Source organism: Tasmannia lanceolata, unplaced genomic scaffold (genome assembly GCF_043159265.1).
Source record: "Tasmannia lanceolata isolate RefF3 unplaced genomic scaffold, GAP_Taslan_0.1 ptg000003l, whole genome shotgun sequence".
NCBI lineage: Eukaryota > Viridiplantae > Streptophyta > Magnoliopsida > Canellales > Winteraceae > Tasmannia > Tasmannia lanceolata.
The window spans coordinates 6,365,968-6,381,561 of record NW_027518680.1 but is presented as its reverse complement, the minus strand read 5'-3'; the positions used below and the strand labels follow the sequence as shown (position 1 = coordinate 6,381,561).

Genomic DNA, 15,594 nt, shown 5'->3' with positions numbered 1-15,594 from the left:
GGTGATCCAAACTATTCATATGGGAAATGATATTTACGCCCCTTTGATCACCAGGGACACCCATTTGCCAGTGTACTGTGCACAATCAAAGCCTCTGGATTTTTCTAACATAAAGTACATGAGCCCTCTTTTTGCCATTGATACACTGACACTGGGTGTCCCTGGTGATGAAAAGGGGCGTAAATATCACTTCCCTTCATTTGTCGGGCCCTGATATAGATAGTTGGTGCCTAGAAAATCTTCTCCTAAATTGATCTTAGTCTCACCCGTCAACTCAACTCTCGAGATGCATATTGATCAATCGATATCCGCGTCATGCCAGTTCGCTAAGTAGACTTACTCTTCCGAGGAGGGGCAACAAAGGCTGGAACTATTCCTGCCAAAAACAAGGGACCTACTTCTCATCCTAGGAGTTTGGAGGTATGAGAGAGTCCCCTCTCTGTCTGTCTCTCTGAGTTTCTACTGCTAAGTAGCACTTCTGCTATTCACTCATAGAATCGATTCTGGTCCATTTTCAACCTCCACAAAGAGGGTTACGATCATTACCACTAGTGCTTTGCCACCCCCACTATTCTATCAGTTGACCACTTACCAACTACTCTATTAGGACATGCTAGCCGGTGCATCCAAACAGGCCCTAAGAAAACTATATAAGTAGTTTGACAGAAAGCTATTTCACAGCTCACTTTTCAAGAAAGAGCATGCACCTCGTAGCAAAATTGGTGCAACTCGAGTCAATTTTTCGGAATTCGGGTTGAACTTTTACCTTAGGGTCGAGTTCGGGTTAACTCCGATTCATTTAAAGCAAAAACTCAACCCGACCCGACTCAAGTTGCACCCATAAGCAAAAAAACTTCACATCCATTTAGCTCATCCCAAGTTATTCTTCTCTCTTGAAAAGGTGAGCCCCAACATGACATTGCTGTAGACATTCCCTAGAAGCTGATTATAAAAAGAAATGACAAGGTGAATTCGCACCATTATCCAAACATGCTAGTGTGAATGTCAACATCCCGAGAAATGGCTTTTTTTTCTAGAGTGAGTAGCTAGCCAATTTCACGGAAAGTCAGCGTTGACTTGTTGGCATTTTTTGTCTCATTCGTTTAATTCATCTGAAGTGGCTGTTCTCACGTGCAAAAGCCAGCTGTGAAATGGGCTAGCAAATCCCTTTTCTAAATGTCAATTGTACGCTTATTTTGTTGTATCCGGCACTGCTGTAGTGATTGTTTTGGGACAATCCTAAAACACACATGCCCTTTTATCATTGAACTCGAAATATAAATCTAATCGGATGGGGGGCTCACAATCGATTGTCATAGTATGAAACGAAAACAAGCAAAACAAACAGGTCTTAGCTTTCCTGTCCCACCCTACGCATGGTACTTTATGGCGATCAATAGTGCACAGTGACTTAGAAACTGACAAAGGTAGATGCCGAAGCCGATAGATGTGAGGATGCAAGTAACGTAAGCAGCGGACGGAAGACACAAGGATTAAAAAAAGGACCCAGATATAGTTGGATCAAGGAGAGGTTGGTGTAGTTCATTTGTTCTTTGCAGGAATGGGGTACATGTGAAACAACCAATCACTCCAAAAGCTTAAGCCGTTGGAGGAGTCATTCAATCTTTTATACTTTATTAACACTCCTCACGTGTGGCTCCTCTTTTCTATGGTTGGCCTACAAGCACATGTGGCTCTTCTTTTAGGTTGGCCATTACATGCAGAATTTTTAATATCATGGAGTTTTGAAGCCAGGCAATTGCTCTGCCACTAATTGGTTGTTTGACCAGAGCAATTGCTTGGGTGCAAAACTCCATGATATTAAAAATTCCACATGTAATGGCCAACCCAAAAAGCTTAAGCTGTCGGAGTTACTTTGGGATGAGATACATAAGATGTTGGATTCTTTTTTTCTTTATTTTGAAATGGCAAAAAATTTTGGATTCTATCAATAAGAAACTGAAATTGGAAGTTTTGATTGAGATAGAAAAACCATTTACTGGTCTTGATGATTAGGTGGTACCCCACATCCAACATGGAATTTGGCTAGATAACTATACATGGTGTCCGTGGAATGGAATGAGATGCTGACCTTTTCTTTGCCTTACAAAGCATGGATATCCATCTTAAGTAATCCCTCATTTCTTTTTTACTCAATGCACTAATTGTTTGCACATTGAAATGTTAGTATACATTTGATCTTCACTCAGTACCATGAGATACTTATGGGCCTATGGCCAGGGGCGATGCCACTTGTAAGGAAAGGGGGACAATTACCCCCCTTATTTTTTGGAAAATATATATATATACCTTTATTTTTTAATATTTTTCTATACTTACCCCTTTTTAAAAAAATATGCCCCCCTTTCCAATCATCCCTAAGATAGAAAATAAGTTTAAAATTTTAATGTTACCATTTTTATCTCCCTTCTTTGTGCAAAATTTACTATAATTTTTGCCCCCTTGTGCAAAATTTTAGATAGAAATTTTTTCCATCTTAATTTTAAGATAGATAAAAAATTACTATAATTTTTGCCCCCCTTGTGCAAAATTTCTGGCATCACCCCTGCCTATGGCAATCTATTCCTTACATGTATCATCATAGAGCTTTGTTGCTTTTCTTATTGGATTACAGCCCTACCCCATGTGCCACATACATATGGCAAGCTATTCTGAGAATGTATCATCACAGGGCTTTGCTGCTTTTCTTTATTGGCTTACAACCCTACCTATGTGCCAAAATTAGATTGATTCATCTATTATAACTTTGTTCAAATCCTTGGTGATTGTATCCAATTTGGCGCAACTAGACTCTTACCCATGTGTATTTATTTACTCAATAGATTTGCACATACTTAAGCTTGATATGAAAGCATTTTCTGATTTTTTTTTCTAAATTAATTAATGATCTGCTATTTTTTTATATTCCAGACAATTTGTTCTTACGTGGTGTTTGTAGTGCAGAAGCTGGTTAAAGAGACAGAGGCATGCTCATGATTTGGGAAGTAGTAAACCATAGTAGAAATGCCTATAGTGTATAAATTTGAATTCGTCTTAGTTGGACTTTTTGTGCAAATAAGAAACTGATATTTCCATGTTGAATCTAATGCTATTGGTTGCACCTGTAGTATTGGTACTTGAGAACCAATTTAAAACCAAAAGGAATACAAGTCCCTAACCACTTTTTTACATACCAATATCATTTCATTTGGAGTTCACAGATAGTCAAGTCCATCTTTGAAATCAGGATAATTTAAATTTTTTTCATAAGTTACAGACATGATGGAATTTTCTCTTCATGAAAATCAAGGTAGTTTAGTCATTGCACAAAATGTGTATAATTTGGCCATTTAATCTAATTTATGGTTTGTAGCATCCTCTATATCATTGTGAAAAAATAATATGTTCCACTTATGTTTATGATACCTGCTACAAAAGCACTTGTACACTGTAGACCACTTGATAGTATAAATTTGACCCAATTAGTGGTCATTATGGTGCTTTGAATTATGTGAAATGTCTCAGTATTATACGTATGCAGAAAGATCACCTAGACATTTTTTTTTTCTTTCTGATTTCTGTTGAAAGATTGAGGGCATATAGTCAGATCACAAAAAGTTGGCTGTTTGTTCATCCTTTCAAATCAAGGCACCTTTGAATCTCTTGACAGACGTAGTTTGCAAAGATTCCACTGAGTGCCACAAAAACGTTGTAATTAAGGCCATGTTTGCAGCCATGAATTTTTTTTCCATCAAATATTAGCTTATTAAGTGGTGGGAGAGGGGCAAGGAGGGTGGGACAAGGAGAGAACTGAGAGGGCATGATTGAGGAGATGGTAAGAAGAGGCTGAAAAACAGGGAAAAGAAAAGCTCTGCTCAAAATAGAGGTTTTGTTTTCCTTATTTTTCAGCTGATTTGTTTCATCTCCTCACTTATGCCCTCTCAATTCTCTCCCTCTCTCAACAGGTAAGTTAATATTTCATGAAAAAGATATTTCAAGGTTGCCAAACATGGCCTAACAATCAAATAAAGTACCAATAAGAAGAAAAGAAGAGAACTAGAAAAGAGTAAAACCATCATCATAAGAAACATGCCAACCTTGTCGACAAGGCGGTGCATTCTCTTCATACTCAGCACAACAACTCCACCTTCTCTTCCAATTGGCACTTCCAGTGTTTGGTCTGTTCCCCTTGTCATTCCATTTGTAGACAATCACTCCACTCCGGTCGCTCCACTCGCCGTCAATCCCTTGGTGCGGCGGTGCCAATGCAAAGAGTCCTCTCTCTCCTACAATCAATCACAAACATGGCCTATAAACCATTTGCTAAATCCCCCATCCATTAGATAGCAAGTTTGAAATCCTATTAAGAGGTGTAGTGATCTTTGGGATGTTGGAAGAAGACCATGCAGAATTTTGGTGCATCCTTCCCTTCACTAGAGCTATCTATCTATGTCAATTGTATGCATAATGGGAAAACTCAGGGCCATCCCAAGGTCATTTAAAACCTTACAAATATGAACTTTCTTTTAACTATTATATACCTTATAAATATAAATTTCTGTGTAGCTATGAAATATCTTATACACAGAGATCAAGAAAGATTCTAGATGGCATTCTGCATACTAGATAGATGCAATCTTGCTTTTGATTGAAGGCCATCCACTTCTTTCCAAGAAAGAATTCCTCACAAATCCACACTCTGATTAATTGCAGATGTGGAAATCTTTAGATGATCCATGCTACAATTAATTGGTCGATTTGGGGCAATCCCAATTCTAGTCGTTTTCTCTCTCTATATATAAAACAATAGATGAAATTGTTCCGAAGTACACATACCAGTGGTATGGCCATGAAAGAAGCAAGTGGTAGGGGAATTATCCTTATCTTGATAGAGAGTACTGCACCTCAGGCATCTCTTCATTTGAATTGGGTTTTGGTGGGGAGATGGTTTTGAGTCCATGCTTTTCGAGGATTTCATTTGGATTCTTGACGCCTTCAAGAGAAGGTTTTGGGGAAGGCTATAGACCAGAATAGCCATGGGAATTTGCTTCTGGGGAAAGGATATAGGGAAAAAAGGAGATATTTGAGACCCAGTATTTTGGGGGTTTCTTTCTCTAGATTTTGTCCTGGAGAAACAAAATTATGAAAAAATTTCATTGAAAAGATATTTCATGGAAAAATAATTCCAGAACCTAGTGGGGGCTGTAATTTTTTTAGATAACAACAAATTTCATAGAAAATGAGTTATTCAAACACTGGAAAACTCATTTTTCATGGAAAACTTTTCCAAGATAAAATTCCCATGCATCTAGACACCTCCATGGTAGGAAGAGATTTGCTGAGGGATTATATGCAAGGTTTAAAATTTTGGTTTCGGCAACCGTTTCGGACCCCACAAAAAACCAAAATTTCGGATTTTGCCGTCCGAAATTTGGTAATTTGGTTCCAAATTCCAGACTTAAATTTCGAAATTTCGGACTGAAATTCTGAAATTTTGGCCGAAATTTTGTAACACTTTTAAAAAAATCAAAAAAAATGTCATTAAACCGAAATTTCGGACTGAAATCCGAAAATTTGGACCAATAGCAAAAAAATGAATTTCGGAAATTTTCGGTTTCGGTCCCCACCGGTATCCGAAATTTTAAACCATAATTATATGTTATCCACGTGTAAAACTTAAAAGGGCAAGACTGTGGGTCCCGCCTTTGATTGATCCAAACCGTTCATCTTTTGGGTGCAAAAAATTGTATTACATTAACTAGATAGGACAGACATGAGTTTCGCCATACGCATCTTGGGAAGAGCTACACTGTTTTAGACAAGTGAGTTTCTCGAGTCTAGCAGTGACTATCATTCTAAGTGGCAGCTAAGATTGCCATAAAACTGGCCTGTCATATTGGCCTCCCTAAAATATGCATTGGAGATCATTTTATATTTGGGAGAGAGCCAAGCAACGATCCTAAAATATTTTCTTAGTAGGTGGTCTCGTATTAGCAATGTTTCGATCAAACCTATTTGTTGTAGCTGCATCTTAAGTAAATCTCTCTTAAGGTGAAGTGTGTTTCCCTCATCTCGAACTCTCCTTGTAAAGGCCTGGCATGTGGCATTGGAATATTGGAATTGCTTCTTTCTCCTCGCCTAGATTGAGTACTTTTTTCGTTGCTTGCAATGATTACTATGTAAGAGGCAACGGATCTTGGCGATTAAACATTGAGAAAATCACAGAAACAATATGGATTGAATTTAAATGGCGATTAAACATTGAGAAAATCACAGAAACAATATGGATTGAATTTAAATGATAAAAATCATACCGGAAGCCATGAATTGGGTTTTTCTTTCTCTCTGAGTTTCTCTTCGCTACACAACCGTCGGTGATGGGGACCGGTTTCTTTCTCTTCAAGCGTGGATTCTCAAAGATTGAAAACGAATTTGTTGTGTGCAAATAGGACCCAAGAGTACCTTTTTATAAGCGTTTGTGGGAAGAGATGCGACTCCTCATCGCGCCGATCCCTCTCCCCAAACGTCTCTTTACGTTTATACCTTTTCAAATAAAGTCTTTTCATTAATGACTTTTCACAAAACTAATTAACTAACCAAATAATCTTGACCGTCGATCTTGCAAAAGCCACATCCACCGTTAGGATTATTTCCTAACATTCTCCCACTTGGCTAGCAAGATCTTTGAGCCAAACATAAGGATCATAACTTTAAATTAGTTAGATAATAAACCCAACATTCCGTTTAGCAAAACTACCAACAATAAACCATGTAACCATTGGGTCACCAACTTTACCCAATAGCCTACCCCATGATTATATTATTAGTAATTCTTACTAACATGAATGTAAAAGTATACATGCATAAGATGTAAACATGGTCCAAAACAGTCATACAGACACATTCTACCTCTTATTAACAATCCATTTACAAAATGTGCACGAAATGGAGCGGTAGAAAATAATCATAATATATATCAGAATCATAAAATATAATGTGATCACAACAGTGTATCTCAATACCAAATGCAGACTCCCACTATCATAGGCTATCAAAAGTGTCAACCAATCCCATGCGCGCTACATGCTCTCTGAAGAGCTTTGGTGACAAGCCTTTAGTGAAGGGATCCGCCAACATAAGTGCGGTGCTTATGTATTCCACAGATACATGCTGATTCTGAACTCTTTCCCTCAGAACAAGATACTTGAGATCTATATGCTTCGAGCAGTCTCCAGACTTGTTGTTCTTGGAAAAGAAAACCGCAGCGGAATTATCACAGAGAAGTTTCAGCGGCCTTTCAATAGAATTAATCAAATTAAGCCCTGAAAGAAAATTTCGCAGCCATAAGGCATGAGCCGAAGCCTCCGAACATGAAATAAACTCTGCCTCCATAGTGGATGAAGCCGTCATTCTCTGCTTGACGCTTCTCCAAGAAATAGGTCCTCCTGAAAGCATAAAAATATAACCAGAAGTGGACCGATGGGTGTCCCGACAACCAGCGAAGTCGGAATCAGAATAGCCAGTCACCTCAAGGCTATCCGATCTCCTAAATGCGAGCATGTAATCTGAAGTCCCTCGCAGGTAACGCATAACCTTTTTGGCTGCCTTCCAGTGATCCAGACCTGGGTCACTTTGGTATCTACCAAGCATGCCAACTGCAAATGAAATATCTGGACGGGTACAGACCTGAGCATACATGAGACTACCAACAGCGGAAGCATAAGGAATATGTCTCATCTCATCCCGTTCCAGTGCGTTCCTGGGATATTGTAACTGACTTAATACATCGCCCTTAACTATAGGGGCAAGACTAGGGGAGCACCTTTCCATGCTGAATCTCTTAAGGACTTTTTCTATATAGGTCTTCTGAGACAATCCCAGCAATCCTCGAGTCCTATCTCGATGAATCTCTATTCCTATAACATAGGAAGCTTCACCAAGATCTTTCATATCAAAATTCCTTGAGAGGAATTGTTTTGTTTCTTTCAGCATGCCTAGGTTACTACTGGCAAGTAGTATATCATCAACATATAACACTAGGATGATGAATCGACTCCCACTAACCTTAAGATATATGCATTGATCTACAGTATTTTCCTTGAACCCAAAACTAGACAATACCTCATGAAATTTCAGATACCACTGCCTAGAAGCCTGCTTAAGTCCGTAAATGGACTTTTTAAGCCTACAGCTTAGGTGCTCTTCGCTCTCAGCCTTAAAACCTTCAGGCTGAATCATATAGACATCTTCATGAAGATCACCATTTAAAAAAGCAGTCTTCACATCCATCTGGTGTAACTTTAAGTTATAATGAGTTACCAAAGCCATGACTATCCTCAAAGAGTCTTTCCTTGATACTGGAGATAAAGTCTCTTTGAAGTCTATTCCCTCTTTCTAAGTGAACCCCTTAGCGACTAGTCTGGCCTTATATCTTTCAATACCGCCCTTAGGGTCTCTTTTGGTCTTGAAGACCCATTTACAGCCTACAGGCTTGACCCCTTTAGGTAACTCGGTGAGTTCCCAGACATGGTTCTTTTCCATCGAGAGCAACTCATCATTCATGGCTTCAAGCCACTGAGCCGATCGGTCGCTATTTATGGCCTGACCAAATGAAAGTAGATCATCATCCATTTCACCGTCGTAGTCACACTCGTTTAGATAGACAACATAGTCATCAGAGATAGCTGACCTCCTCTCTCTCTGTGACCTACGCACAGATTGCTCAGCGACAATCGTTGCTGGAGCATCAGGAATGTGGGGCGAAACCTCCAATGTGCCATCTGGTGCATCAATATCCTCAGGTGGAGGAATCGACACTATTATTTCTTGGATTACCAGTATTGGAACAAATATCCGGTTCTCCTCAAAAGTAAGTGACCTAGGCACAGAACTCCCACTGAAATCACCATCCTCTAAGAATACAGCGTATCTAGTCTCTACAATCCGGGTGCTATGAGAAGAACTATAGAACCTATAACCCTTAGACCGTTCAGGGTAACCTATGAAGTAACAAGAGATGGTCCTAGCGTCTAACTTTCTCAACTGTGGGTTATATATTTTGGCTTCAGCCATACAGCCCCAAACATGCAAATATCCTAGCTTAGGCTTTTTACCGGCCCATAACTCATAAGGGGTCTTAGCCACAGCTTTACTCGGTACACGGTTTAGGATATGGACGGCTGTTTTCAATGCTTCTCCCCACAAGGACTCAGGCAATGGTGAATTGCAAATCATGCTCCTCACCATATCCATAAGAGTACGCTTTCGTCTCTCAGTAACACCATTTTGCTCAGGTGTACCTGGCATCGTGTACTGAGCGACAATACCGTTCTCCTGTAGGTAAAGTGCGAACGCACCTGGACTGCGGCCCGTATCGGAATATCTGCCATAGTACTCCCCACCTCTATCGGACCTCACAACCTTAATCTTCCGGTCAAGTTGTAACTCAATCTCAGCCTTATAGATCTTAAAGGTATCCAGTGCTTCCGACTTTTCTTTGATGAGATAGACGTAGCTAAAACGTGAAAAGTCATCGATAAAGGTAATGAAATATCTCTCGCCACTTAGGGCAGGAGTAGGAAATGGCCCACATATATCAGTGTGAATAACTTCTAACAGGCCGGTACTCCTAGTGGCGCCCTTCTTACTAGTTTTGGTTTGTTTACCCTTAAGACACTGCCTACAAATCCCGAAATCAGAAAAGTCAAGAGGAGGAAGAACTCCATCCTTCACCAGTCTTTCCATACGACTAATGGAAATGTGGCCTAAACGCTTATGCCACAAACTGGAAGAGTTTTCATCAACTCGACCCCGTTTATTGCCACGGTAACTGATTTCCTCATTAACATGCATGGATAACAGAGAATGTGCAAACGAGCTATCTAAATAAATCATATATAGATTGCCCACAAGAGGACCAGAACCAACAACATTGGAATCATGGAGTAATGTAAAACCTTTATTCCCAAACTTAAATTCAAATCCAAAGGAAATAAGTTTGGATACAGATATAAGGTTTCTGCTCATGGCAGGTACATAAAATGTGTCTTCACTATCTAATACAAGACGAAAAGTGCCAATAGCCTTGACGTCTGCTTCTACTCCATTTCCCATCTTAATGGTTCGCTCCCCTTTCTTGAGTCTCCGTCTCTCTTGAAATCCCTGCAAGGAATTCGAAATGTGAATAGTGGAACCTGTATCTATCCACCAGGTATTTCTAAGAGCATCTACAAGGAAAGATTCATGACAAACAAAAACTGAATTATTACCTTTCTTATGCAGCCACTCTTCATACTTGGAGCACTCTTTCTTTATGTGACCAAGTTTCTTACAGAAATGGCACCTAATGCGACTTTTCATCCCACCGGTCAAGCCCTGAGCCGAACCACTTGCTACCTTCTTCTTGCCTTTCCCAAAGCCCTTTCCTTTGGTTTTCTTCTTGAAGTGACCTTCGATGTTCCCTCTGTGGTGTAATGAGCACTTTCAGGTTGTTCGGTCTTCAACCTCTCTTCTTCTTGAACACACATGGCTATGAGTTCACTCATTTCCCACTTCTCTTTCTGCGTATTGTAATTAATTTTAAATGGAGTAAACTGCGCAGGAAGAGATGTCATCATAAAATGAACAATGAAACCCTCAGAGATCTCCATGTTCATTTTCTTTAGCTGAGAGGCCATGTCATTCATTCGCATAATGTGCTCTCTCACACCACTACTACCATTGTACTTCATAGTGATCATCTTCATCATCAGTGTACTGGCAAGAGCCTTAGACGATCCCTTAAATTGATCCTCTACTGCCTGTAGGTACTCGCTAGCAGTAAATTCCTCATTTTCCTCTGAGTCAGGAATGCCTCCTCGGATAGAGGTAGAGATCGTGCTTTTCATAATCATAAGGCTCATGCGGTTTGACCGTTCCCATTTTTCATAGGTAGCCAAATCCGCAGCAGTACTTTCATTAGAAGGCACTTCAGGTTTGTCATTCCTAAGTGCATAATCTAGGTCCAAACACCCTAAGACTATGTGAATATGATCCTTCCATTTTCCGAAATTAGTCCCACTCAAAACCTCGATCCCGGACAAATAACTAGAGATAGAACTAGGGTTCAATGCTATAGACGAAAAAGACAGACTGTTACAATTTTGCTCACTATCTAAGACACCATTTAAATCCACAAAAGGAGTTTATTCAGTAAAATCCACGATTTAATGTAATCAAACTTTAAAATAAATGACTAAAGTAAACAGAAACACAAAATACATAAGTGTGTTCTTGATGGAACACCCGGTGTGTCACCGTGGGATGTCCGTTGGGCCATGCCACGATACACATTTGGTTCCATTTTTAAGTCAATTTATCTTTAGGGAAGTCAGTTGGATTTCCTAGAATCACAGAAACACATAAATGTGATTCTTGGGAGACACCAGCGTATCATCATGGGTCGTCCGTTGGGCCGTGCCACGACACACATTTGGCTCTCATCCATGAGACTAACTAGGGCCAAATAACTCTATACTTAAGGTACACATCACCGTTGGGCAGAAGCGCAACCCCAAACCAAGTTATCCAGGCCTAGCCCTCTCACACCGCCTATTTGTGCAAAACAACAGTCATCCGTTGGGCTGAGTGTTGCTCTTGGACAAATAGACGCAACTTAAAGTGGTTTTGTAGTTTATAATGTGTCACTATATACGACACTGTTATTTATTTAAACCACTAATCCTAAGCGATTCCGTTTCCCAGTCGGAATCACAATTCTTTGTTCATTCACAACTAAAATAATGAACAAAGTGTACAAACATGTGTACATAAAACTCGTTTTCAAGTTCCATGAAAAACAGACATCAAATTTGGGTTCAGAGGGGTGGAAATCCCCTAAATCCGGATTTACCCGGCCCAAAACCCAAAAAATAATTTGACTCAAAATCAAACAAATAAAACCAAATTTTGTTGAATTTACACTGTAACCATATAATACAGTGCTCATATGAAAAAACTGACTCCAAAAATGGGTTCAGGAGGGTTCCAAACCCCTAGAACTAATATTAGCCAGACCTAAAACCCCAAAAAATGGTAGAAATGGCTCAAAAATGGTTCCTGGGCCGATTTGGGTTGGGTCTGCTGGGCCCAGACAGGTTTTATAGGCCTTATCTGTTAACTGGGCCTTTCAAAAATCGCGGATCCTTGATGGATCCTTAACGGGCCTGCGCGGCCCATCGGCCCATCACTATTCATCATCTTCTCCAACAGCAGTTATAATTTTCAGAAAATCCCAAAAAAACAACAAATTTCAATTTCAATTTCTGGGTTCGTTTGACATCGGATTTAGGCACCGTTTGTTGCATTGGACTCGTCTTTCGACGAACTTCACATCCATACCGGAAAATCACCGGTCAGAGCAACCGTTTTCAGGCGGCACGCCGTTTTCCGGCGATGTAAAAAATTCCCAAAAAAAAAAAAAAATTTCAATCAGATTTTCTCGCCATTTTCTCGTTAGAACCGTGGCTCTGATACCACATGTAAGAGGCAACAGATCTTGGCGATTAAACATTGAGAAAATCACAGAAACAATATGGATTGAATTTAAATGATAAAAATCATACCGGAAGCCATGAATTGGGTTTTTCTTTCTCTCTGAGTTTCTCTTCGCTACACAACCGTCGGTGATGGGGACCGGTTTCTTTCTCTTCAAGCGTGGATTCTCAAAGATTGGAAACGAATTTGTTGTGTGCAAATAGGACCCAAGAGTACCTTTTTATAAGCGTTTGTGGGAAGAGATGCGACTCCTCATCGCGCCGATCCCTCTCCCCAAACGTCTCTTTACGTTTATACCTTTTCAAATAAAGTCTTTTCATTAATGACTTTTCACAAAATTAATTAACTAACCAAATGATCTTGACCGTCGATCTTGCAAAAGCCACATCCACCATTAGGATTATTTCCTAACATACTATGCTCGACTCCTGCCTGCATATTCATCAAATTTAGTCATAGGAGTAGAAACAATTACAAGCCTGGGGTGCCCCTCCTTCCATTTGATGACATTGAGGGAAGAATCTCCTAACACTGTAAGATTATCGAACACTTTGCGCTCCAACAGTCTAATACCCTGGATAATTGAGGCAAGTGTGTGTCTTGAATCAGTGTCCTATTTGGAGTATAACGAATAGCTATTGTACAATAAAATCACAATTTAGGCAAGTGTGTGTCTTGAATCAGATGATGAGGCCTTGATTGTTGTCCTTTATTTTGGAATCTTGATCTGTATAGAAGATATTGAGCTTTGACCTTGTCTTGGTTTCCATGCTTTCTTTTCTCTATTGGATTTTGATTTGTATGGTGACCACTATTTGCTGGTTCGAACTTTGATTCACCTGATGTGTGTTCCTCTTTGACCCCAATTCTTTAAATCACATTGCATTTTCTCTCAATCAAATTACCATTCTCTAAATCATCTTGCCTTGATTCTTTCGATCACATCCATTTTTCTTTTTTGTCTTTATAAATTGTCATCATCTATAGGAGGAACCTCACCCAAGAAATTATAATAGAGATGATCCTTGTGTGGGTGAATAGAGGAAATTTGATGAGACTTTTGAACAATCTAGCATTCCTCTGCTTCCATAGGATCCATGTGGTAGCTAGAATCGCCACTCTCCGATGAATCCTTCCTTTTGAAGGCCAAGATATTAGGTTCCAACTTTCCATAAGATCACCCAGACGACGAGGGAAAATCCATGGCACCCCAACTTTTCCAAGAATGTGTTCCTAACAAATGGATAGTGAATGAGCAAGTGATCGATGACTACCCCATCCCCCACACATAGGGGACAATGATCCATGATTCACATTTGAAAGTTACGAAGATAGTCCACTGTAAGAATCTTGTCATGAAAAGTTGTCCATCCCAAAGCGCGCACTCTAGGAGGAATTAGGACACTCAAAGCTTTGGATAAGAGATAAATATGAGAACTAGATGCAACATGGGTGAAGAAAGACTTTACACTGAAGAAGCCAGACGTGCTCTATACCTAAACCTTTTATCGCTGGCGGCCTTATTATGTAGATGAATTCTAACAAATTGATAACTAAGCAACTCTATCAACCTCCCTGTCAACGAAATTTCTCCTGAAATTTATCTTCCAAGAAATATGGATTTACATCCTTTCAAAATAATCTTGAACCAATACTTCTTTATTAGGTATCATGGCAGGCATGTCAGAGAAAAGATCCTTAAGAAGAACCCAAAACACCACTTATCTATTCAAAGTTTGATTCTATCTCCTTTGTAAACTCTTAATCTTGTACCTTTGAGGAATTTTTATTTGGTCTTCAAAATGTCTCTTCAGAGCAGTTCTCCTATATTTATCATCTAAAATCCAATTGCCTAGGCTTGTCCCGTACTCTCTATCACTCTAGTCCAGAGATGATCCCTTCTCTCCCCAAATCTCCCTAACCACTTACCAAGAACAACAACATTGACCATTCTCAAATTCCTACAACCATCTTCCCAACTTTCTAGATAGATCTTTCTTTTTTCGTCTGAGCCTTCTCATCATACGATTGCTATCCGTGATATTTCCTCTAGGACTAGCTTTTATGGGGTTCCCATGAGATCGTGGCGCTTACCAACTATCCCAAAAGAAATTGCTGATGCGAGGCGCTACCATTATCTTTATTAAGAGGCATTGCTGGCACGAGGCCTAGGACCACGTAGCCATACTCCGATCCAGGTCTAGTAACCCGCTTAGGCCAACAACCCCCCTCCCCCTCCCCCACCCCCAACCCCAACCCACCCACCCCACAATGACCCCGAGGGGACTCAAACCTGAGACCTGCCTTTGATACCACCTGTAGGATCGTGGTGCTTACCAACTATTTCAAATGCAATTGATGATGGGAAAGGCGCTACCATTATCTTTATTAAGAGTCCAGGCCAAGGGGGCATTGGTGGCACAAGGCCTAAGACCACGTGGTCATACTCCAATCTGGGTCGAGTAACCCACCTAGGCCACCAATCGCCCAAGTGTTTTTATATTTTGCATTACTTTTCTCGATTACTATTCACGATCTGAAGCCTTACTCGCTCATGTATTGATTTGATATGTTCATCTTTTATTAATCATTTACATTTTCTTTACTGCCCCATGGTGCACTGGTTTCTTTACTACATTGACAAATAGACATTATGATAGGTGTCTTCAGAGTTCAATGAGAGGATGGATCAGGGCTGAGGGTGATAAAGACACCCCTTATATTAAAGCAAAAGAGAAAAGGAGCCTTTCTTCGACCGTAGGAGAGAAGCAAAAATATTTTTGACGAACTTTATTGGGAAGGGAAAAGTGTGTGTTACATTTACACCAAGCTACTCATTGAGTATGGCCCCTGAAAGCACTAAAGCTACCTGCAACAAATATGGAGAGAGAGAGAAAGAGAGAGTCTAAAAATTGCGGGTTATTAAGGGCTCTGGGTAAGCATCATTTAATGACCATTGAGAACATATTTCACACATGCTTTTATACTTTTACACCCATTTTGAGATTTTTTTCATCAAAGTACGTGTGAATTCATGATCCCCAAGTTCATTAAATGATG

At 39.9% G+C, this 15,594-nt stretch overlaps 1 long non-coding RNA gene across 2 annotated transcripts; it reads right to left on the bottom strand.

Moving 5' to 3' along the window:
* Nucleotides 1-3,330: 3,330 nt before the first annotated feature.
* LOC143860575 (uncharacterized) lies at nt 3,331-5,118 on the bottom strand. 2 transcript variants are annotated; one of them, XR_013239754.1, is made up of 3 exons: nt 4,837-5,118; nt 4,098-4,286; nt 3,331-3,691 (listed from the first exon to the last, which is right to left on the bottom strand). It is a non-coding gene; the product is annotated as an uncharacterized LOC143860575 (long non-coding RNA). The 2 variants fall into 2 exon arrangements; XR_013239753.1 differs by lacking the exon at nt 3,331-3,691 and having other exon boundaries at nt 3,977-4,286.
* Nucleotides 5,119-15,594: the final 10,476 nt, after the last annotated feature.